Source organism: Falco naumanni, chromosome 7 (genome assembly GCF_017639655.2).
Source record: "Falco naumanni isolate bFalNau1 chromosome 7, bFalNau1.pat, whole genome shotgun sequence".
In the NCBI taxonomy this organism is placed as follows: domain Eukaryota; kingdom Metazoa; phylum Chordata; class Aves; order Falconiformes; family Falconidae; genus Falco; species Falco naumanni.
In genome coordinates this window covers 45,374,777-45,398,402 of record NC_054060.1, presented here as the reverse complement: position 1 = coordinate 45,398,402, position 23,626 = coordinate 45,374,777, and positions in this window count along the sequence as shown.

The following is a 23,626-nucleotide window of genomic DNA, read 5'->3' as shown; positions in this document are numbered from 1 at the left end:
ACAGAGATTTCTTCAGGTACTTACAAAATTTCAGTCCTTCACCATACCCATTAATACTTATAACCATTTCTGTAGGTTTCCTTGTTCTTTTACTGCTGTCTACGCATTGAGAGGATGTTGGGCTGGCAGACCTTTGGTCTGGGCTTGCCTGGCCACTCTGTTACTTTTATTGCAAGTGCTTGGAAATCACTGCATGAGAGGTGCTGCTTATCCACTACCGCAAGATGACTCACTGATTCCTGTGGGGCTGTGGCATATTAGAATCAGGAAACAGTTAATCCAGCTCTCATTCACTTCCTGCTCCTGACTGAGCAGCCTCCCAGGAAGAATGTGTATATATATATATATGCATATATATATAAACAGTATCGGGTCTGGCTGAGCCCCATAGCAACCCTCACAGTGTTGTGCTTGTTGCTTGTACTGGTAGCTACAAAGGTGGTGGTAACACAGCAGTGTTCTGACTACTGCTGAGCAGTGTTCACACAGCATCAAGGCTGCTTCTCCAACCTTCCCCCCCGCCCTCCACTGGCAGGCTAGGAATGGGCAAGATCTTGGGAGGGAACATAGCCAGGACAGCTGATCCAAAGTGACCAAAGGGATATTCCACACCATATGATGTCTGCTCAGATATAAAAGCCAAGAGGAAGGAGGAGGAAGGTGGGGGCATTCATTATTTATGATGTTTGTCTTCCAAAGAAACTGCTAAGTGTACTGAAGCCCTGCTTCCTGGGAAGTGACTGAACATCACTTGCTGATGGGAGGTGGAGAATAGCATCTTTTGTTTTCCTTTGCTTCTGTGTGCACTTTTGCTGTTGCTTCATTAAACTGCCTTTATCTTGACCCACCAGGGTTTTTTTCCGTCTTATTTTCTCCCCTCCCTGTTCTGCTGAGGAGGGGAATGGTAGAGCAGCTTGGTGGGCACCTGGCATCCAGCCAAGGTCAACCCACCACATATATATATATACACACACACATATATACGCATGCATAGCTGAGTATCCATGCCATATTACAGTCATGAACATCCTGCTTGTAAGGTAAAACTTGGGGAAAACAAAAGCATAATTTAAGTCCTGTTTCAACCCTTTGAGTAGAGCAATGGGCTGACCTTCTACTGCTTGAATTATCACCCTTCTCTCCTTGACCTGTGATTCTGCAGTGGGTCCTTGTATATATGTGCAAGAAGTCAATGGGAAACTGATGAAGGGCTCATAAGAAAGGCTAAAGCATTCTTGGAGATAAAATAATACAACGCTTTCCAGTGTGGCAATAGCTTTGGCTTCATACACTGGTGTCAGGAAAACAATGGTTCTGTAAAAGCTCTTGAGAAGGTGGCAACTGGGAATGCTCCAGAGATAAGGATTGACTCAACCAAGGTTTCCTGGGCCTCTGGGAAGGGCCGGCTGGGCACTGGGCATGGACATGCTCTGCTGTTCCTGTCCTGAGGTGAGGAAGCTCTCTAACATCTCTGCATGTCCATGATCCACAGGAAAATCAAACACAGGTTTGGTAAACAAAAATGTTTTGCTTGGATCTTCAAGTTGGTTTTATGTCAACTAACTTTTCCTGACAGAGATGCTGAAAGAGGATAGGATGACCATTGTTTCTCCTCAAAGTTCTGGTCTTCAGACCAGATGAGTCTTTGAAATTAGCCTTTTCCTGTGACTGAAATTGTTCGGACAAAACTGGAGCTTTCCAAGGGACGTGTGTGCGGGAGCTTCCTCAGAAAATGCTCTCTGAGCTCTTCCCCAGGAAGACAGTTGTTAGCTAAAGCTGCCCATAGGGGACTGTGCCCCTAAATGATCCTTGTTTATCTTCACAACTGCATCCCACATCCCCTGAGCTGAAGCTGGCTGTTGCTCAGAGCCCAGCACATCTCAAACACTATTTGCCTTTGGCTCCACTGCCCGTCATGGCCATGGAGGCAATCAGGGCAGGAGCGGCCAGGAAGGCTGAGGAAGATACAGGAGGAAGAAAGAGCTGTTTCTGCCCTTTCTTTGGCTCATAGGGCAAAACAGTTTTCTCATGGCACCAGTTCCTGTGGCTTACGTGCCTGGTGGCAATGGGGACGCTCAGCAGCAGATAGACATCTCTTCCCATCAACATTAGGCCTGGAGCTCTCCAGTGACTATATGTATTAAATACCCTCTCCAGGCTATTCCATCTGGGCAAAACAGTGGGTGGTGAAGCAAAACCAACATTTACAATGTTTAAGTTGTATAACAGACCTTTTAGTGTAAACCAGGGCTCTCCTCCTCACTTCCCCTTTCCCTGCACATCTCTTCAAAATTGCTTTTGTCAGTCAAACATTGTTTTTTTTAATATTCATGCTTTTCCCTCTTTGACCTGGTTATCTTGGCACTCAAGGCAGAACTGCTTGCCAAGGTAACTAAGTTTAATCCATGGATCAATGCACCATTTCCACGTGACAAGCTTCAGAGAAAAAAAAAGAGGTGCGAGCAATATACTGAATATGCATTTTAAAATATGTATGCTTGAAAATGCTATTTCATTGAACAAAATGATCTCTAAAATGAGTTTGTGAGAGGAAAGGCACTTTCTTGCCAACAGGTGAAGATGCTACCAAAGCATCTGGGGATCTACTACTATAACAGTGTGGTGATATTCTCCATAAGGAAAGCCTCACGAAGATGTTAGCAGGCTGTTTGCCCAGCAGATAATCCTAGTCAGTGTTGCCATCCATTCTAGCATCCATGGAGCTTGACCTGACTTAAATCCCAGAAGCTAAGGCTGTAGACAAGGCTGTATGCTAAAACTGGGTGGAGTCATAACACAACATCACTGCATGACAGTCCATTTAGCAGGACAAACTAATCACCAGATTACCTGGCATTTCAGTTGTGGTGCTGAGGCATCATATTGTAAAGACCCAGCATGATACAAGCCATAGTGGTGTTATTTTGCCCTAATGGGTGCAGACAAATAAAGGGAGGCTGAGCTGAAAAACATGCCTTGGACTAGCATCAGAGTCAGTCCCAAACAGCTGCTTTGTCCCCATGCTGCACCTCCTGTTTTGTTAGTCACTAGGGGAGACCAAGGCAGGAGGTCACTCTCTCCAGTGGGGAACTGCAGAGTACACCAGCGTGTGAGGCTCACAGTTTTCCAGAAGATTTTTTTCTGTAAACCAGATCAATATACTGAATAAAATGCATATTTCTACTTAGGTCAGGAGTGAGTCAATACAATCCATATTTGAGGAAATGCAAAGAGCCAGCTAGAGAGAAACTCAGGAGGACATGTTCAGTGAGCTTGACTGAGCTTCTTCACAGTTTGCTTCCCTCATTCAAAGAGCAGTCACGGACAACCTACCCTGGGCAATGTGTGGAGTGCATCAGCCCATGGGCTGTCTTACAGCCCCAGGTTATACCTTGGGGATAAACCAGCCATCACACTGCTTTGTGCAACCTGCAAGGAAAAGCTTCCCAATGTCTTACAACTCCTAAACCTCTTGAGGCTGCAGGCAGCCAGGGCTTCTTCCGACAACGCCTACTGCTTGTCTGACCATCTCTGAGGAAGCAGAAGCCATTCCTACTGTTCACCCTTTAATTCAGTTAAATAACAAACAAGCTTATGCATAAAAAAGGCAACTGTCTTCTGGCAAAGTGAGGGTTTAATTTCTTGGTTATAAATTTGGAAATCAAGTTACAAAACCAAAACCCTAAAAAACAAGTGAAAGCAATGAAATGCTGGCTAGTAACCTGCCTCTACCTATCTGTTTTTCTAGCTCTCAAGCAGGGTATGGCAGCTGTAGAAGCACAGGAGTAATTTGGAAAAGGCTTGTTACTTTTCTGAATAAATGAACTTTATACACTATATAATGAACACATATATGAACTTTACTTAAGCACACAAGCTAGAAGACCACATCAATATTCCATTCTAAATGCCATCTTCCTTTCAGTGATGACTTTAAAAGCTAATTTTGGAGGAGCTGTGTTGACCTTGTCCCACCTACCCACATTGCAGGAAAAGCCTGCCCTGGGTAGACCTCTTCAGGGCTACCTCCTCCCTCGCCCTTCAGCCAAGATGAAACTCTCTCATTTCTCAGTCCCCTCCTGTCTCTAAATGCTCTTCCCAATTCATCTGTCCCACAGGAACATAAAACTGCCACAGAGCAGGACTGTGGTAATGATTTTGAGTTGGTCACTGGGATTAAACCCTTCCAGTAGTGATAGTAGCAAAGCGCAGCCACAGACTGCCTGGGGAGGCTGCAGAACTTCTACTGCTGTAGCATTTATGGAAAAAGTTGGACAAATATCTGTCAGAAATGCCACAGAAATAGGTTGCTTTCCTCTGGCACAGGCGTTTGGACTGGATAATCCTTCAAAGCCTCGTCCAGGCTACTTTTTTATGGCTTACATTTCTGGGCAGTCTCTTTTTTTCTTTTCCAGTCTCATGTGATGGCTGTGAATCCAGGAGTGTTTTGCCTTAAGACTGACGGAATGCATGTGAAAAAAGCCCCCAGTGTTTATCTAGCAAGAGTACATTACAACATTTTCCTGACTGGTGTAACGCCAATAAACCATGTATTGTAACATGCAGCCATTATGCATCTATCTTATCAAAGCCCCAATCTCCAGGTCACCATTAGCTCTTCACAAAGACCCATACATGACATATTAGACATGTGGATGACAAAGCTGGCTTTTCAGTTGGTTTTCAGTGCCACCACCATCTCTGCCTTTTCCAGAGGTTCAGGGTAAATTCCATCACATAAACAAGGTCTTCTTGCTTGGCCTTGCCAAAGGACTCCAGTCCAGCATGTTCTAAGTATATTCTTAGGAGACTGAATGTTGCTCCCAAGGACTCTGTTGTATTTTGAACACCAGGGTCAATAATTGCAGCAAATACACATATACTGTGTAGCCCAGTATAGATTTCCTGCCTTCTTACCTATTCATCTGCAAAACCACAGATGAAACAGCCAAAAAATCCTAACCTGAAGAAGTTTGTAAAACTTGTTCTGGTTTTCTGGGTTTAAAGGCAAGGACCATGAAAAGAGTCCAGCTTGGTTTAGAAACTACAAGTTCTTCACATGCACTCGCATATATGAAGTTATGTATACATGTGCATTTAAATAAGGGAGTGCTGGGAGGAGACACATACATGTAAACATAAGAAAGAGGAATGCAGGAGGGAGACAGAGTGCATTTCATGTGCACGTATTTGAACATATGCACCTTCATGTGTATTCACTGCAGAGAGAGCAAGTTAAAAAGAAAATACAGAAGTCAAGTTTATAAAGGAAAAAGAATTACACCTTTGGGGAAATGAATGTGTTTATATGAGTGAAACATTAAATGCCATACAGTCAGGCAGTCCATTGAGAAAGGAGTGGTCATCAAGTGTTTTAGAAAAGAAACCCAACAAAAAAGTGATGTGTAAATGGAAAATAAATAAATTTAACATAAGACATTCCTGCTTCCAGACTGGTGTTAATAAAGCAGCTATTAGGTGGAGACACTATGGTGATGCCTGAGTTGACGTGGTTGTTGGTTTTTTTCATTTCTTGCAAGACCTTAATCAGTGTTACTTGAAATGATTATGTGGGTTTTAAAATAGCAAGAAGTAGTAAATTTTAATGGCACGTCTGAATGCTGTTCCATTTAATTTCTATATGAAGCAATATCAAACCTCTAATAAATAACCTGTATCTGAAACAGTCTCCCTCTCTCCCTTTTACACACACACATGCCACCTCCAACAAATATCTTTGATGTTTTTGCAACAGGCTGGGGGAGAGATGGCAGAAGGAAGGGATGAGGTGGGGTATGGATCAGATGAAGAAGTATATTTCCTTATTTTTAATATATTTCCTTCTATAATGAAGAAGTATATTTCCTTATTTTTCCCTTCCATGTCTTTTTTTTTTTTTTTTTCTTCTTCTATAGGAAAGTATAGTTTAGGGAGTATTGAATGAAAATCACACCTCTGCCATGGGCCAGAACAAATCTCATTTTATGCTAATCCCTGTTTACATTTTAGCAACTAAAAACCAAGATAACTGGTGCTTGAGTTATCGTCAACTTGGGGTGTAAGATCCAGACAGCACACTCTGGGACATAAATAAATGTGGCATTTCACTTCAGGCAGACATGCAAGCTGAGAGTTTTCCATTACCTGTTGGGCCCAGGCACACCTAGATGACTTTCCTTTAATAAACGGCACAGAGACAATATGCACAAAGGCACAAAAGGCATCATCATCATCATCATATAGTCCCCTGTGAACATCTTTCATATCTCTACCTCAGCTCCCACCTCTGAGTAAATTCTTGAGGATAATCCTCCGTCGAAACCCCTTCCTTGTGATACTTTCTTTTTCAAATGCTGGCAACCCATCTTGCTTCCCATGTGCTCCAACCAGCCCCTAGATAAGAGGGGCTGTCCCTTCCTAACACAGGCTGTAGAAGAAGTAGCACATCAGTGCCTACCCTAGCCCCAGGCGTTCCTCCTCCTGCTTCACTTCTCCCCCTTGTTTTGGCGTCCACCATCCCAATCAGATGTCCTGTCTCCAGTGTTTTCTGATGGGAAGCTCCTTGGAGCAGGGAGCAAGGCAGTTCAGCTCTGTGCTAGACACTGTGCTGTGCCATATGCTATTTTGCAGTCCTGCAAATTATTATTCTTTATGAACAGTGGTAGTCAGTCTGCAAGAGATCTGGATGTGGATTAAAACAATCCACTTCTTTAAACACAGCAAAAAGAGCTTGCAGAGACAATCATCCCTCCAAATATTGTAAACAATCAACACAGGCTGCAAAACCATAGGAAGCAAGTGGGGAAAAGGAATTCGAGGAAAATTTGGAGGACAGAAGTGAGGATGCTGGTATTTGAAAGCCAAAGGCTGTAAGTGGGAAATCCTAGATAAACACAAGAGTGTATTTATACCTTCCCCCAAGCTGGCTGACACAGGTGCTCACCAGACACAAGTTACCTGGGTGGCCTGAGCGTGGGGTTGCACTGCTGCGGGGAGGCAGGCCACTGTGGGGAGCATCGCCAGGACCATACACCTCACAAGCCATCTGCAAGGTGCGTGTTTGAAACGCACTGCCAGTCCATCAGGTGCAAACTGCGAGAACTCATTTGAACCTCGATAGCTCACTTGGGGAAATAATTCACCTTCCCCACCCCCCAACAGTGATACTATACCCTCAGGCCCACAGCCTGATTCCTCACCTGGCCCTCCCACATCTGTAAGGCTGTTGTTATTAATGCCATAAATCATGGTTAGTAATAAACAGCAGAGAAGTTCTGAGGAGTGGGAGGCCAATTTCTCCACTGAGGTGGAAGCCCCAAAGTTTTGGGTCCTTCTCCTGCCCTGGTGGCAGTTGCTTCCAGCTCCAGCTGTGCAGGGGCTTTGTGCATGTGGCAGCATCCCCCAGCTCCTGCCTTCCCTGCCAGTGCCAGCTGTCACTGGGGAATGAAGCTGTCACTGCAGGAATAGCCTGTGAAGGTTCTTGTTGGCACCCGGGGGGTGCTCCATGCTAACCAGCCTCCCATCACACTATGGCGGGCTGGGCCTTTTTTTAGCTCTGCGTGTGTTCAGCACAGAGAAAAATGTTTCCACTTACTTTTCCCCCTCCTCTCTTTGGAATATGAGGCACACACTTGTCATGCTTAAAGGAGTGGATTTATGGTTGACTCTGTCTCTTATCTCTCCACAATGCTCACTGGAGCTGCTCTCCAGATGGGACAGCATTACAAGCTTCATCATATAAAGCCCACTTCAGCTTGCGGCCCAGATGTTCTTTGTTCCCAGAAATATTCCTTCCCACAGTAAGTAAAAGGGAGCTGGTGCTGGTGTGCCGTCTCTGCTCCTTCTGTTTGCATCACTTGTTTATGGGTTACACATCCCAGCTCCAGACAGCACAGTCACCCCTACAAAAGCCACTGATCAAGCCTGATGCTGAGACTCTGGGTCTTGGGCAGTGCAATACTGGTGTGTGTGTGTGAGATGACAGAAAGGATCCAGTAAGTCCCGCACAGGCACAGCTACCTTTGCAAACTACACCTAATGTGAAGAGTGCCTTCCCCTTCCAAGCAGCAGATATGGGTTTCTCTGGACCCAAGGGCAAACTGAGGGTGCAAAACAAAGCTCACTTCACCCAGTTTTCAGAGGGGACGAGGTAGGATCTTGCCAATGGGAGGTTTTGGGAAGGAAAACCACAGCTCTCAAACAAGTCTATTGATGGCAGAAGCGTGAAAGCAATCCTGCTGGCAGGAAAGCAATAACCACCCATGCATTTGCCACAGCACGTCCCAGATGTGTTCTGCACAGGGTTGGGGGACATACTGATAAAAATGCCAGTGCCCTCTCTGAGTGAAGCCTGCTGCTCATGCCCACTGGTGACCCTCTGGCTGGACCTGGGGTGCTGGCTGCAGGGGATGTGGAGTGGTGCTGCTGCTGCCTGGGCAGGTGGGCAGGCTGCTGGGAGCCTGCAGGATGGCCTTGCTTGGCTGTTTGCACCATCCCTGCTCAGGCATGACCCTGCAGCTGCCCCTACACAGCTGCTGGCTGCACAGTGGGGCCAGGCTGCCCCGAGCCCGGTCTGGTGCTGGTGGCCATGGGGAGCTCATCTTGCCTCCTCACGCTGCGCCCAGAGTGGGCAGGCATGTCCTGCGGCAGTGGGATTGGCCCCCCGATAAAGGCTTCATATTTATGCAGCTTTCCCCGTGCCCTGAACTTTATCTGTGTCTCTGGCAAAAGGGCAGCTACCCCAGGTCAGAACACTGCCTCGAGCCAGCGCAGGGAATCGGCTTTCAATTTCAGCAGCGACTTTCCTTCCCTTTTTTCTCTTATCCCTCCAGCCATCACAGAATAATTCCCATCCCTATTAGCTTACCCCCCTCCCCCTTCCTTTCCCTTCCCCTTTGAAATCCTCCCGCCTGTCCCCGGGATGGGGCAGGGGGAGGCGGGGGGCAGCGGGAGAATTCCTCCAGATATTACACAAAAGCCTCATGTATCCCCAGTGTCAACCCCAGAGGGCGGCTGAGTAATTTAATTAAGGCAAAGGGGCTTTTGTTTTACTTGCTTTCTTTTTTGATTTTCTCAAGTTTAAGACAAGAAAGAAAAGAAAGAGAGAGAGAAATGTTAGCTCTCAGAGGAGGCGCAGCGATGCAAGATTTCCCGTCTCTGTTCAGTCTCTTGCTGAGGAAAGACCATAGGCCTGTCACCCGGAGCATGTGGGGCTCCCCAGCCTTGGACGGCTCCCCTCCCGCAGTAGTGATTTAAGGGACTGGCATATTCCAAGAATTAGCATGTATTCTTCTGCAGAAAAACACATTCGTGCTGTTCCCTCTGTCTGCCCCACCCCACTCTTTGTCCTCCTCCGTATCCATCTCTTTGCGCTTGTGTCTCATCCTCTCCTGTTGCCCCTTCCTGCCTCTTCCTTCTCCCATTCCCACTGCCTGCCCCCTCTCTCCCTCCTTTCCTCCTCTCCCTCTTCCTGTGCTCTCGGCACACTCACTTCCTACCCTCTCTCCCCTCAGCCTCCGCCTTCCTTCTCCCCTTGCTTTTGATGGAGAGGAAGATTAATTTTTTTGCCAATAAATAACGTCCTCATTCCTCAGCCTGATGTCTATTACTTGCACATCTATCATATGCCTGATGGAGGCCATCCATGGTGGGGTAGGCTCAAATGTGCCTCCTTTCAAATATCATGATGGGCAAAGCATCATCTTGCCTGTGTGCCAGTGGCGGCAGATTTTTTCTCTTTGTTTCTCATCTGGGCAAAACAAAATAGCAGCACCAAGGGGCTGAAGGCTGTGCCACATTCAATTTCCTGTCGTCACATTGTGGCCAAAGACATGGGGACGTTACACCAGCCCTGTGTGGTGGTGGAACCTGCTGGCAAGCCCCGACTGTGCTCTGTGCCCCTGAGGCCACTTCTAGTGCTGCACCCCCAGCTTTGGCCCAAGTCCACAGGGTGCTGGAGGCTGTGGAGAGAGGCTCACAGGGGAATGAAGCCCCAAGGAAACCAAAATTACCCTTGATGCTGATTTAACACTCACTTGTTAGGCTATGGTGCTCCTGGAGTCAAAGCCTGGGCCCAGCACCCCACTAGGAAACTGTCCTGCAGCCGAAGCGCACACAGTGTTTCTCTCACTGGCTTGCCTTGAGGTGAAGGCTGTAGGTCTTATGGGGCACAGTCCTGCTGGAGGGGAAGGGGTCTCCTTTCTGGAGATGGGATAGCCCATAGGGCCTTCCACAAGGATCTCTCTTCTGACACTGAATGCTGTCGGGTTATGAGTTGAACAGGCTGCTTTATTCGTGGGATCTCCTGTGCTGCTGCCCACACCTGACGCTCTTACGCATTTACCTCAGGCCAGGCACAGAGATCAGCCCCAACGCATGGCTCTGGGTAAGACATTCTGTGCCACCGGGGCCAGCTGCAGACTCCTCACTGCTGCCTCCCTGCCACCGCCTCCTGAGGGAACGCTTCCCGCCACTGAGGTGGCGAAGATATTTTTGGCACTATGTGTTTCGGCGCCCTGTGTGAGCAGAGGCCCTGCTCGCCCAGCCCTAGCGCCGCGGCGGTCCCCCCCGTGGGAGCGGCGGCACACGCCTAGGGCTGGGTTTGGCTGGGCTCGCCCCCGCCCCTCCGCGCCGGCAGCCCGGCCCCGCTCACGGCTCCTCGGGCCCCTGCGGCAGGACTGCGGCTGCGCGGCTGCTTCAGGCCCGTCTGCCCTCGCTTGGGACCCGCAGCCCTGCATTCCCTCTTCAGCCGTCCAAATGTGCACAGCTAAACCTTCACCATCCTCAAAGCTTGGGGTGGGGGAGTGGCGTTTATTTATCTTTTGGTTCATAATCTCTCTGAACTGTTCACCCTCCCACTTCCCCCCCACCGCCTCCACCCCCCTTCCTGAGGAGCCACGCGTGCACCCCTGGAGGGGGTCCCCTCAGGCCCCCGCCTGCAGAGGTTAACACAACATGGCGGGGCTGCGTCTAATCCCCCCTCATGTCACAGTTCCCCCAAGTCAGGCGTCCCTCCCGGCCTCCACGAGCCCCGTGTCTGTGGCAGCCTTCCCTTATTGAAGGGGACATATAGACCAATTAGCTGTTATACAATAGCTCTGGATGGCCAGGCAATGGGACCAAGGGCACTTGCTCAAATTAATAGAGTCTGGAATTGATTTAACTCCAGCCAAAAAAAAAAAAAAAAGCAAGCTGATATCTCTCTGGTATCTCCTCAGACAAAACAGGACAGTTTTTTTTGGTGCCCATATTGAATGAATCACAGCAATACACACCCTCTTTCTGAAACAGAAAACTGTGACTCTGAAAGGACAAAAATGTATATTTTCCCTTGTGTTTAGCCCATTTATCCAAGAAAAGGCCCTCACTTTCAGAAAAAAAATGTGCTCAGCATAGGACAACCTTTTCCACGAATAAGGAGTTTATTAATAGTAAGGAGAGGGCCCAGGAGCAAGGGGCAGCACAGAAGAAGTTTCGTTCTGGGGAAGCAAAGGCTGAACAGCACATGAGCACATTTGTGGCCACCAAAATATGTGGCCCAGTGAGGTCAGAGGCGGTCACACATCCTAGGAAGGACAGAGCCAGGCACAGCATGTCTCAGCTGCAGGGGAGGAGAAAGCTACCTGCCTGGAAAAAGAGCAAAGGGCCATGGGGAACCGTCGGCTGGACCCAGGACGCAATGGGGACATGCCAGCCCAGCACACCCCAGCTGGGGGAGGCCTCCACAGCTGCAGTGGGGTGGCATCAGCTCAGGTCTCTCTGAAGCCATCTGCCTCCCCTCTGATTATGTGCTGCAGACGTTGTGCTCCTTTAATCTATTAATGAGATCTTCATACGGATCTTGACACAATTAGGAAACACAGACAAGAGAGAAGCTGGAATTTTCTTGAGTGGCTAATTTCTTATAAAAGAAGCCAGGGCTGAAAGATGGCAGAGACACGTTTCCTACAGTACATGATGTTCATATAAAATGTGTTCTTGGCTCCTCTCACATGTCGTTTATCCCGTCTATGAAGCAGGAGGCAGGGAAACGGCACATAAAACTGTCCACACAAACTGGCAGCACTGGAGGCCTTAGATCCTGCTAGCTTGGCTCTTGTGGCTACCATGTTGCATGTCTGTAACCCTTGCTGTCTTGCTGCTTGTGTGTTACCTGAAGCCTTACAGAGGCTGTCTATCCAGTGTTGAGTTCCAGTTGATCCAGTTGAGATCCAGGAGACAGACTTCCTCCGTAGTGCCACTGAGGGGCTGTATGAAAAAACAAACCACTTAACTTTTGGAATGAGTAGAAATAGGATTAGTATTCATGCTGGGCTGTATAACAGAGCTGATCACAAATACTAGAACTGGTTTGCAAGTAATTTTGCAAATTAAACCGCTGATTTTCTCTGTTATGATTCACGTTGTATTGCTCACTTGTTGGAAGAGTTCCGATTAGGATGAGATACACAAAGAAACACACAAGTCTCCAGCATTTCATGGATTTTAACAGCATACATGGAACACTGAAAAATTAGTACCAGAAGTCACTTCATTTTTTGGCTAGTGACTAACCTTTTGCTACAAAGGGAAGCTCTCCAGGCAGGGAACAGCAGCTCTGCTCCCAGCCTTGCTCTGTGTCTCAGTGCAGAGGATGATAGTACACATTATGTTTCCTATAGATAGAAAACTATTCCTCACTATTTGGAGAGATAGCCTGCTGAGCAGCTCTCACTGCATCAGTCAGGGAACATGACATCATCCAAGAAGGTGCAAAATGCTAATTATCACAATTTCACATATCGCAGATATTTAAAGAGCTTCTGGTGGAAAGTGTGAGAAGATCTGGAGGCTATTGATGGATTCATTGTTATGGAAGGCTTTGGCAGGGCTGTAAATTGACAGCATTAAAAAAGAAAAGCTTTTAAAAAACAGAAAATAAATCATAACAAGGATTATATTATTCAATTATGTGACCCAAGTAAGAGAATGATGGGGGAGGGAGGTTTGTCTTCAGGAACCCATGATTCCCTTAGACAAGCCTGCCTGGGGAAATAGTTCATTAGAAGAGTGAAAATTACCTACCTTGCTTCTTGCACTGTACCTCTCTTGTCCCAAACCCACTTCGCCTTTTTAAAGGGGAGAAGTAACACTGGGCTTTTGCTGCCCCCAGGCTCTAGCCAAACCCCTGAGAGGAGCAACGGGATGTAGCTGTCACATGGCCCTTTTTCATCTTGGCAGTTCGGTACTTCTGACACAATGCAGAAGAGAAAGCACGTCCTTTCTGGGTTCCCTCTCTATCTTGGCACTGCAGCCAGTAGGCATGTGCCCAAAAGCATGCATACAGCTTTCTATGAAGTGAAGCCATAGGAAGTACATCAAGCCAAATAAAGTTATACTGTTTGATTTGCTGCCTCTATTCAAATAATTCCATGATCTACTCCTCCAGTGCTGGAGTCAGTCAGTCATTTATCTTTGACTGTTCCCATTAATCACAAGGGTATGTTTGGTGGGCTCTGGGGCAGATGGGGACCGACAAGGAAGCAGCTCAGCTTGCTGGAGAGCAAGATGGAAACACTTGGCTCCCCAGCCTTACCACTGCTGGTGCCACTGGTACACCACAGCCCTCAGATGGGGCTGGAAGATTAGGAGATTGGAGAGAAATGTTGTGGGAGAGTTCTGTCTCTGGGAAAGCAGAGAGCTGGCAGTCAAAGCTAGCACATGCACTGCAAAATGTCACCCTAGCTCTTCTCCCTCCCTCCTTCCACATACCAGCTTCCAAGAGCACTTCACAGGAGGCTGGGATCAAGCCAAAGAAGCCAAATCAGGCATCTGGCACCCACTACCTCTGCTAAGGACTCCCCTGTCCTTCATCTCTGAAGAAGAGCTGTCACACCTGCAGGAGCCAAGCATGACACTGGACTGCATTCAAAATTCTTAAGTATCTGATTTTACAAGGTGTCATTTTTTTTCTGCATGCAAAGTAGTTTAGCAAGACTCTCTCAGGTGGTCACCCTGCAAATTGAGGGGCTGCAGGATGACTTGCTACTGCCAGGCGAGAGGCGCAGTCCAGACCCACACATTCCTGTTGCTGCACCACCTCCAGAAGGTCCTAGTCCCTCCTACAAATCCCCCACTGGTTGCCCCACTCTGGTTCCTTCACTCTGCATATCTGCTCTGGAGGACAGGTTCTCCTTCTGCAGACAGTGAGTTTTGGAGGGTTCCCATACTCTGGATCTCAAAGAGCTTCCCAAATTTCAGAAGCTGAGCAAAGTCCCTTTATAAGGGCCTGTTTTTCAAACAACTGGCATCTGTAAGCACGTGTATAAATTGCTACCTATAGTTCCTGAAATTAGACACCTTCAGCAAACAGCTTCTCAAACCAGTGGACAAAAATTAAAAAAAAAACAACAACAAAGAGAGAAGGGGAAATGACAATTGATTAAAAAAAAATCCCTTCAAAACCAGTGAAATGGAAAGGAAACAGTAACTTTACCAAAGTGCCTTGACTACAGTGGTATTTTCATTCTGGTTTGCACACAAGCCTACTACTGATATACCAGGTCAGAAGTCATATTTCTCCCACCTTGTAAAGCTGAACTCTCTGAATGAATTTGATAATAGAATTGAGCCTTTTTTTTTTTGGCAAATGGTAAATTTGCTTAGACAGGTTTAGGAGAATGAAAGGACTGAGAGGAGTCAAATTTTGACTCCAGCTTAAGAGCTGGAAGCTAAAATACTGACTTTCCATAAAAGAAATTCTGAGTTTTCTCTTTGAAATATTTTCTTAATTTCTCCTAATGGTAAAGTTTTGAAGTTTATAAAAAATAAGGGAGATAAAAGGAGAAGACTGCATTTGAATTTGTCTGAAGCAGAGACAGACATCACCCAACTGCAGGCACCCACACCTGGAGAACTTTTCTGAGGGTCCCTCCTGGGAGACCAGAAGAAAGAGAGAAACTTCTCTGAGGGGGAGTCGGTACCTGAGCAAGATGTGCAGAGAAGGTACAAGGTGCAGTCACTTCACCAGCTGCCCTCTATTAAAGGCCATGGGTACACAGGTATTTTTTTAGATTGTGTAATGTTGCTAAGATAGTAAACACGGAGAAACAGGATCTTCTAGAAAACAGCACAAAGATAGATTGTGGGAACAGCTAGTATGTGATTCGCAGGGCTGACATCCATATGTAAGATGAGATTGGGATCAGGAAGGGGTTTAGGGCAACAAAGTGGATTGTACGTTGATGTTATTTCCAAGACCCTAACCTGGAAATAAGCTTCTCCATTTACATCCTTGGGGCATGAGCTAGCTACATGCTTAAGGAGGTGAATTTATATGGCAAGAAAATGAGCTGCGTGAACACAACAGGTTGACAGGGCAGTCCATTACAGATATGTTTTAACTTTGTCAAATCCAAAGTGACACAGCCCTGTAGGAGACCAAATCTGGTGGCAGGCACACCAAGATATTGGGAAGGTGGTGGACAGCAAGCATTCAGAGGGGTTCTCCCACAAACTGCTCTCATCGCAGATGTTGGACGTGGCTGGGCAGCCGTGAGTCATATCCAGTGTGGCTCTCTTCCTGGACTTGCAGGACCCCTCCCTGGAAAAGAGCTGATTAACACTGAACTTCTAGGTAAAATTCTGGCCCTGATTGCTGGCCATTTTTCTGGGGAGAGGAGTCCCACAGGCCAGGTCCCAACACATTCATCCTCCAAGCAATCACACCCCCCAGAGCAAAGCTCACCGTTGTGGCCCACGGAGGCACTGCTGGCACAGGCTAAGCTCTGGGGTCCCTGCGAAGGTTTCACTCCAGCTGTGGGACCAGCCTTATCGTGGCTGTGCTTTCCCACATCGTGTTTACCCTCTAGGATTTTGTGTGTTTTCCTTGGGCTCCCTTTGGTAAACCTTTGGTTTCAGCATATTATTAGGGAAACAAGAGCCTGGTATTAAGTGATGATTATGCAATTTATTCTGACAGCGAAAAATGTGAAAAGGGGAAATTGATATTTGTGATTTCAGTTATGCGCTGACAACTATAATTAATCTTAATTCCAGTAAGAAGCAGATAAATGAATGTGATGGGAAAACCTGCATTTTCATTGCTGTTGCCTAGGGACAGCTACTTAATTATGGCAATAAAATGGCACAAGTTAAGGAATTAAAGAGGGCAGAAACTTTAAACTAGTTTAAATACAAGAAGAAAAGGAAGACATGAAAATGCAATGAAATTAAGATACATAAAAGGCACAAATTAACTATATAGAAAAATACCACTGTACAAGGGTAAAATAACAAGAGATGAGTTTATAAAAGAAAAAGAAAAATCTCTCCAAAACCCCAGCTAGGGGCAATTGTAAACAGAAACAGGAAAGGGCTGAGCTTAGATCTAATATACAGAAAAGGGCACAGTAACTATTTTTCACTTTACTGATTAAAAACTTTTTATCAAAGTGGATGAAGATTGCTCTTTTTAATTTCTCTTTTAAGAATGAAAACCTGTTTTTTGATATGCCATTATTTTAAAATGAAAAGGACTGGTGATCTTGATGAACAAAACACATTAACCATTTGCAATGAAGCAGCCTAAGTCAGTTTTAAACCACATGAAGTAAAAACTACATTTTTTTGATAAGTCCTGGTGAGGAAAAAAACATCTTTCATTTCATCAGCTCATTTGACTTCTGTTCATTATGTATCAAATTAAAAGATGGTACTCACTGCCTTAGGGCAGGAGGATAGACTAGATGACTTCTTAGTGTCTTCTTTCCCACTGCTTTCTCCTGGCTGTACTTGGATAGAACAGGATACGTAGTATTCCCTTTCCCTCTTCCCACAGAGCTTTTTTTCAGGCTTATTTAAAGAATTTGCAGGGAGATGAAAAAAGTGCAGGGACAGTGTCTGATTCACAAATACAGAATTGACTGGGGTCTCTAACCCTGCCATAATGGAGATAGGAAGAGAAGGAAACCAACTGCTGGGGGACATTTGAGTGGTGTTACTATCACCTGCAGTTATGCTCAAGACCATGGGCTCTTCCAGTGATGCAGATCTATCTTAGTTTTGGGTACCCTCTAGGGTCTCTGGAGGGAATAAGGTAGTTTTTTCTGCCAACTGAATAGACCTTAGTTTTGGTGAATTTCGTTTGTTGCTAGTTAGAGTGAGACTATTGTTCCCAGCAGGCCCCGTTTGGGTGCAACCCTGTTGTTGGCCTGTGGCTCCTGCAGCCAGTGGAGAGGAACCCATGGGGCCAGTGCTTTTGCATGTGTCTCTCACAGAATGTGCACCACTCTATGGAGCACTGTTGGCTCAAAGGGGAGCCCAGGTTTGGCCCCATGCTTCCTCCAGATTTGGAATTGGCAAAATTTCTCTCTGTCCCATTTTAAAACAAATAAATCCACACATATATGTGCATACATTCTCCAATCTATTTGGCTTCTAAATGTCTAATATTAACTTTGTCTGACAGCTTAGGCACACATAAATTTGGAGGTTGTTTGAAGTCAGCTTGGAATTGTAGACCAGAGTCTGAAACCTTGCTATTCTGATCACACTTTGTAAATGCATTACACATCTTTTTTTTCACCACAATTCTCACCTTTCTGATGAATCAAGAGGAAAACAAGCTTCCCTTCCTTGAACATGGGCTGCTCTTGATGTTTATCTCACCTGTCTGGCACTTGCCCTGTGCCAGTTACTGGCATGTCCTGATTCCTTTCCTAGAAAATATGACCATCCATGGTGCTGTGACGAGAATGAAGGTGAGCTACAGCACATCTGAGGTGGAGCTCAGCAAGTTGTTCAACACAAAAACATCCTGCTGGTGTTTATCGACTGCTTTTTGCTTGGGTAGGGGCAAATTTACTGGGGGGGGGGGGGGGGGAAGGTTGTTGGGGAAGGCAACTAGGGAAGTTTTAGCTCACACTTGCCCTGACTGACTTCCCATCCTCCCTTCCAGAGTGCTGTCAAACATTCCTAGCACAGCATCATCATGGTTTCTTTCTGGGCCAAAAAGCTATGTGCTAGACACTGCCAGTCAGCCTGCCGATTGGCTACAGGCACATGGCTCCTGCTGCCATGCGATGGTGTGTGGCTGGCAGCTGGCCAGGTCACAAGCTTCTTTGGTCCATCATGTACAGTAGTGCACACACTTCTTCAGCAAATATGACCCAGACTAATGATACGCTGATGATATTACAATTCTTTTTGTGGTTTCTTTTTAGAGAAAAGTGGTTTCTTTTTAGAGAAAAGTGGTATTTTTTAGCCAAAATGTAACTTGGTTCTTTGAGCCAACTCACTTAAAGAAATGTTCAGACAAGTATTCATATGGAGTATCTTGATGAAAATTTCTCATACACTCAGCATTTTTCTTTACTTTCCACTGCCAAAGATGATACCTTTTCCCAAATGATCTTCAGTTGATAATTTCTATATGCAAACTGAGGTTTACAAAAACCTCCATTTACAGTCAGACTGTGGAAATCCCAGCCACAGAACATTGCAAGTCAAATGCAGTAAATGTGGTATTTTGTGGGGCTTTTTTTGGTTGTTTGTTGTTTTTGTTTTTTTTTTGTTTTGTTTTTTTTTAATTCTAAATAAATATATAACTAGCATTTGTTTATATTTAGGATAAACAAATCTGATGCTCCATGGCATAAAGCCAGCCATGTGAGGGTCAGGAAGAAATGTCCACTACAGATAATTTCTGTATGTTACTGCACAATTAGACAGGTGCTTTGTGTGATGTTTAAGCTTCCTTTGGAAGGAAAAGGTAGCAGCTGTTGCTGAATCTGGTAATGAACACCAGTGGTCTAATATGGCTTTTCATTCATTCTTTCTCTACTGCACTGTTTGCTAAGAAAGGCCAGTGAAATAACTGCTTTTTTTTTTTTTTTTTTTTTTTTTTTTTTCCTTGGGAGTTTCTCTCTGTAAGGTGAAAAACATAACAAGGATGTGAATAAGAAACAGAATCCCTCCCCGTTGCATTCATCCACTGTGCCATGTGTGTCACCATTAATGAAAATTAAGGCCGTGCATTAGTCCATTCAAAGAGGGTCGTCTTAGAGCAGCAAAAGAGACTTTACAGCTGTTATTCATAAAGAAGACTAATTTTGAAAAGGTCACCTATTCAATCCTGCAAGCCAAACTGGTGGATAAATCAGAATACAAGAAGACATGTAGGAATTTTGATCAAAACCTCTGGTCTCTGTGACATGGCTGGAAGCGAAGCTACCAGTGCTATCAACCACCTCCTTGTACAGATCATCAAGGATATTTTTGCAGGGTTGGAGCTGACAGCCTCAAGATCGCAGTATCCCATCTAAGCCATGTCACAAAAACCCTTTCATGTCATTCAATTCTACTTCCAGTACAAGACAACTCTTCACCAGAAAGAATTTAAAAATTGCAATAGTGATAATTGCATAGCAACACTGACATTCAAACAGTGAGATTTAGCTGGAGATACAATGTGATGTGCTGGATCATAGTTAACCAGATACATTAGTTCATTTAGGGCTACTAACTCCACATTCTAGCCAATTACATGCCCAGAAGAAGACACATTAACTTCCAGTAACATGACCATTATGATGATCAGCAACCCATTGAAGGAGACTGCATGGTGAAGGAACAAAAGTCCTTGCTGCGTCTCAGCAAATAGCTACAAGATGGATCATGTTACCCATCCCCTTAGGACTGATGGGCTGTCAAAGAATTTGCTTTTTTCATAGTGGGAATCACTGAGCAAACAAAGAGAAATCATGTTACTGATTTTGCAAATAGGTGTGAATTCATTGACAGGAATTGATTTTAGTAGTCTTTTGCTGTGGTTGAACTTGGCTTATGCCTTGAAGGGAAGGGTTGCAGTAGGTATGAGAGAAAGCTGTTGACAAGAGCGTTTTCCATGTGAATCAAAGCCTGTTTTGTTTTTAGATCTGCCAAGAATGACAGCCTCCATTTTTTCTGCAACAACCTTGCATAAGGATGCATTAGAAGGCAGTATTTAAGTCTACTGGAGCAGCTTATGATTCCACCAGTGGATCCAGGAGAAAAATTAAAACTCCAAAGCTTGAGTTAGAGCTTGACAGGTAACTGAAAACAGAGCCATTTCTCACTGCAGCACAATCTTAAATAACCCTTTGTATTGCCAAGAACAAAATAGAAAAACCACACGACTTTGGAGCAATTTCTAGGTTGTACAAGGAGTGTAGTGGGTGCATTAAATATAAGGCCATTTCTCACTCTTGTAAGTCACAGACAGATCTGAAAATGAGAACATGAATGTTTTGTTCTGGGCTTTGCCATATACTAACCATCAGGCCTTGGAATGATCTGATAAAGTATTGGTAATACAGAGGTAATGGTGCTTATCTGCCTGGTAGGGGACAGAGCTAAAAGCTGAAATTTAGAGCAGTGATACAAGAAGCTGTGTGCAGTCTTCATAAGACTGGCTTAAAAATAATGCCTTTAAGTCAAGATAACCCTCCATATCCATCCTAAAAAAAAAAAAAAAAAAGCAAAAAAAATCTAGAAAATGTAATGTTGTAAGAACTGATTGGGATTCCCTGGTATTACTTCTGTTCAGGATATGCAAAACATGTGATATTTGGCAATGCTATCTTGCAAAGGTTTCAGTGTTTGGTAATTGGAAATCTTGTCAGGTCCAGTAAGTTTCTTGATCTCAGAAAATATTTCTTTCTTAGCCCAAGCTTTATTTCAGAAGCAGCTTCTTTAGGCTGGCTGTCAGCCCTGGTCATGGTGTATCCTTACTGATGAACAGACATTTGGATCTGCAATTTTAGAAGGCCTTGGAGAAAGCACTCTAAGCTAAATGGGTTAAATGTTTCCATCAACATACATAGCACAGACACATGCAGTTAAAAGTCAGTCTGTGCTGATTCAGAGGCCGTGTATAATTCCAAATAAATTCGATTTACTAAGACTGACTCTTAAATGGAGTCTAGTGTCATAAGCCCACTAATGGAAAACTTGCAGTCTTTGTATTTTCTGTGTTGAGTAAGTACCAAACCAGATGGCACTAGCTCTGGGATGCAACAACCAAGTCTCCTTTCCCTGCAGGGACAAATATGCTGACACTACATTATGCTTACAGGTGTTATTCAATATTACAAACACTAATAATATACTTTCATCTATAGGACACTCTCGCCTTAAGGCCTCTAAGCTCCTGAATACAAATAAACTCCCAACATAATTTACATTAAACAGGCAATATGCCTGACTGAATCACATAGCAGGAACAAAGTCTGGGAGAAAACTTGGCATGCTGTGATCACCCATCTGCAATGCTTAGCGGCAAAATCAAGAGAGTAGAAGATGCAGCAGCCTTGTCTCCTGTTCGTTCTGCTCGTGATAGGAAGGAATTCTCTTGGTGGGGGCATCAGGCAGCAAGGAGCATGGTGCAAACAGCTCTTCATTATGTGGGCAGTCCTGTAGAGGGGTTATTGGCTTGTTACTCATTCCCTCTGAGATATATGCTGGCCCCAAGGATTTTTCAGGTTTGGGTGTGATCCCAGCCCCATTAAATGTCTGGGAAGAAGGCTCTGCAAAGGAGCCCTGGAAATCCCTGAGCCTTGGTCTTCCTGTTTCCCTCTGGAGGTGAGAGCTGGCTGGCACACTTCAAGTAGAATTGACCCTCCTCCCAGCCCAAGCATTTTTTTCCTTCCTTGCAGAGATCTGTGGTGAACTTGTAACTACTGGCATTGACGCCATCCACTGTAAGCAGCAGCTGAGGTTTGTTACTGTGGGATAACACAGGAACACTTCTTATTCATGGACTTAACCGTGGCTCTTTACTGGTGGCAGACAAGGCATCAGGACATAGCTCAAGAAAGACAAGGTCTTAATGTTGAGAAAAGGGAAAAGTTGTTGTATAAATCACTTAAATCACCTCTTAGAGGAATAGGTTAGCTCTCAGTACTCATACAAGACTAATGCCCATCTTGGAGAGGATACAAAGAGGTGGAGCAGAACTACTAATGACCCCTGTCTATTCCAGATGGGTGAGTTTGCAAGTACTTTGCTGGCATAAACCCAGAGACACATAAAGCATCAAGTCTTCAATCTTTACTGGAGGAAATGAATTACAAAGAAGATATTAAAGCAATGTGTCTGCACTCATTTTGCATCAGAAAGATGGGAGGAGTTCATTTCAATCCTTCCTCCCCCCTGTCATCAAGTGTCCTAACACCAGTGAAATCCCTTTCACATCAGGTCAGGCAGATCGCCTTTCACAGGCTGTTTCCCGCAGCCAGCAGGGGAGAGCAGGGCTGGCCAGGCAGCAGCTGGGAGCTGGGGCTGGCAGCAGGTGTGGAACACTTGTGGAGCCCTGGAGTTCCCGGTCCAAGGGACTGGGCAGGCAGTGGTGGGGAGAGGGCTTTTCTCAGCTCCTGCTCTGGATGGGGCTGGAGGAACACTGCCTCGCATCAGCATCAGTGTGTGTGCCCTGGAGCAAGCAGGATAGTTCGATGTGAGGGGTTGCTGGGGCATCTGAGGCAGAAGGTAGTCAGTGCCAAGCCATTTGGGGCTGCAGGAGAATGAATAACTCTTGGTTGTGCCAGCAAGTATGGGCTAGACAGGGTGAAAGTTGCAGTCTGCCCCTCTGCACTGTCGCCTCGTGTTAGGTCTGGCTGTTGCATGCCCTCTGCAGCACAGGGTATATGGGGTGGGATGGGAAACAAGCGGCAGAAGCTGTGGTGGATGGGAAAGGGGAGGAACAGTCACTGTGCTGAGTGTGGCTGACAAGGGGTAGTGAATGCATGGGGGGGGGGACAAAACGCCCACCATGTGTCCAACTGCACATTCCCTGCAGTGGTTATTAGAATGTGTTTCTGCTCTGTGCATCTACCTAAAATTCACAAACACGTTCACAAAATACATTCACAAACTCGGCTGCTGTCAGCCTTTTTAAACCAGATGTCATGTGGACCAAAAGGCTTCTTTTGTGTGCCAGGGAACCAGTGGCATGGAGCAATATAAGGTGTAAAAGACGGTGAAAGAGGCTGGGGGAGCTGGACCTCACCACACCGGTGGCAATGAGAGGAGCCATGTCTTTGCAGCCCACAGGCAGCTCCTCTGAAAACCTGTAGGAACAGGTGCCCAATACCTATGTCACAGAAAAGGTTATAGTAAGATGAAACACCAGAGGAAGGCGCAGCAAGATGAAGTGACTGCCAGATAATTTGAATCCCAAGCATGTTTTGCTATTGGTGATGAAGATTAATGCTGTGTAAAATACAGCAGACCAAACATTTGGGGGAAATGGGTGTTCCCAACACGAAATGTTCAGCAGAGATTTGGGAAGATGGCATGCTTTTGTGCACTTGCAGTGGGAATGGCAGGTGGACAAGAGAGGAGGTGCAGCCAGTCACAGGAATGTGATGCCCACAGACACTCTCATGTGATCACACCTTGGTTATGGCAACATCCAGGTGCTGCACAGTACTTAGGGAGCCCAGTCTCCAGCAAGTTAAAAGAAAAAGAAAAAAAAAAAAAGAAGTGTCCCTGAGCAAATTAAAAAGACAGCTCCTCTGCTTTGGGCAGTTCTTGCTGGAGAGTTCCCTCTCGCCAGTACTGCTATGGGTTTGTCCTTGCTGTACATGCAGTTTGGGGCACTGTCAGGTATCAG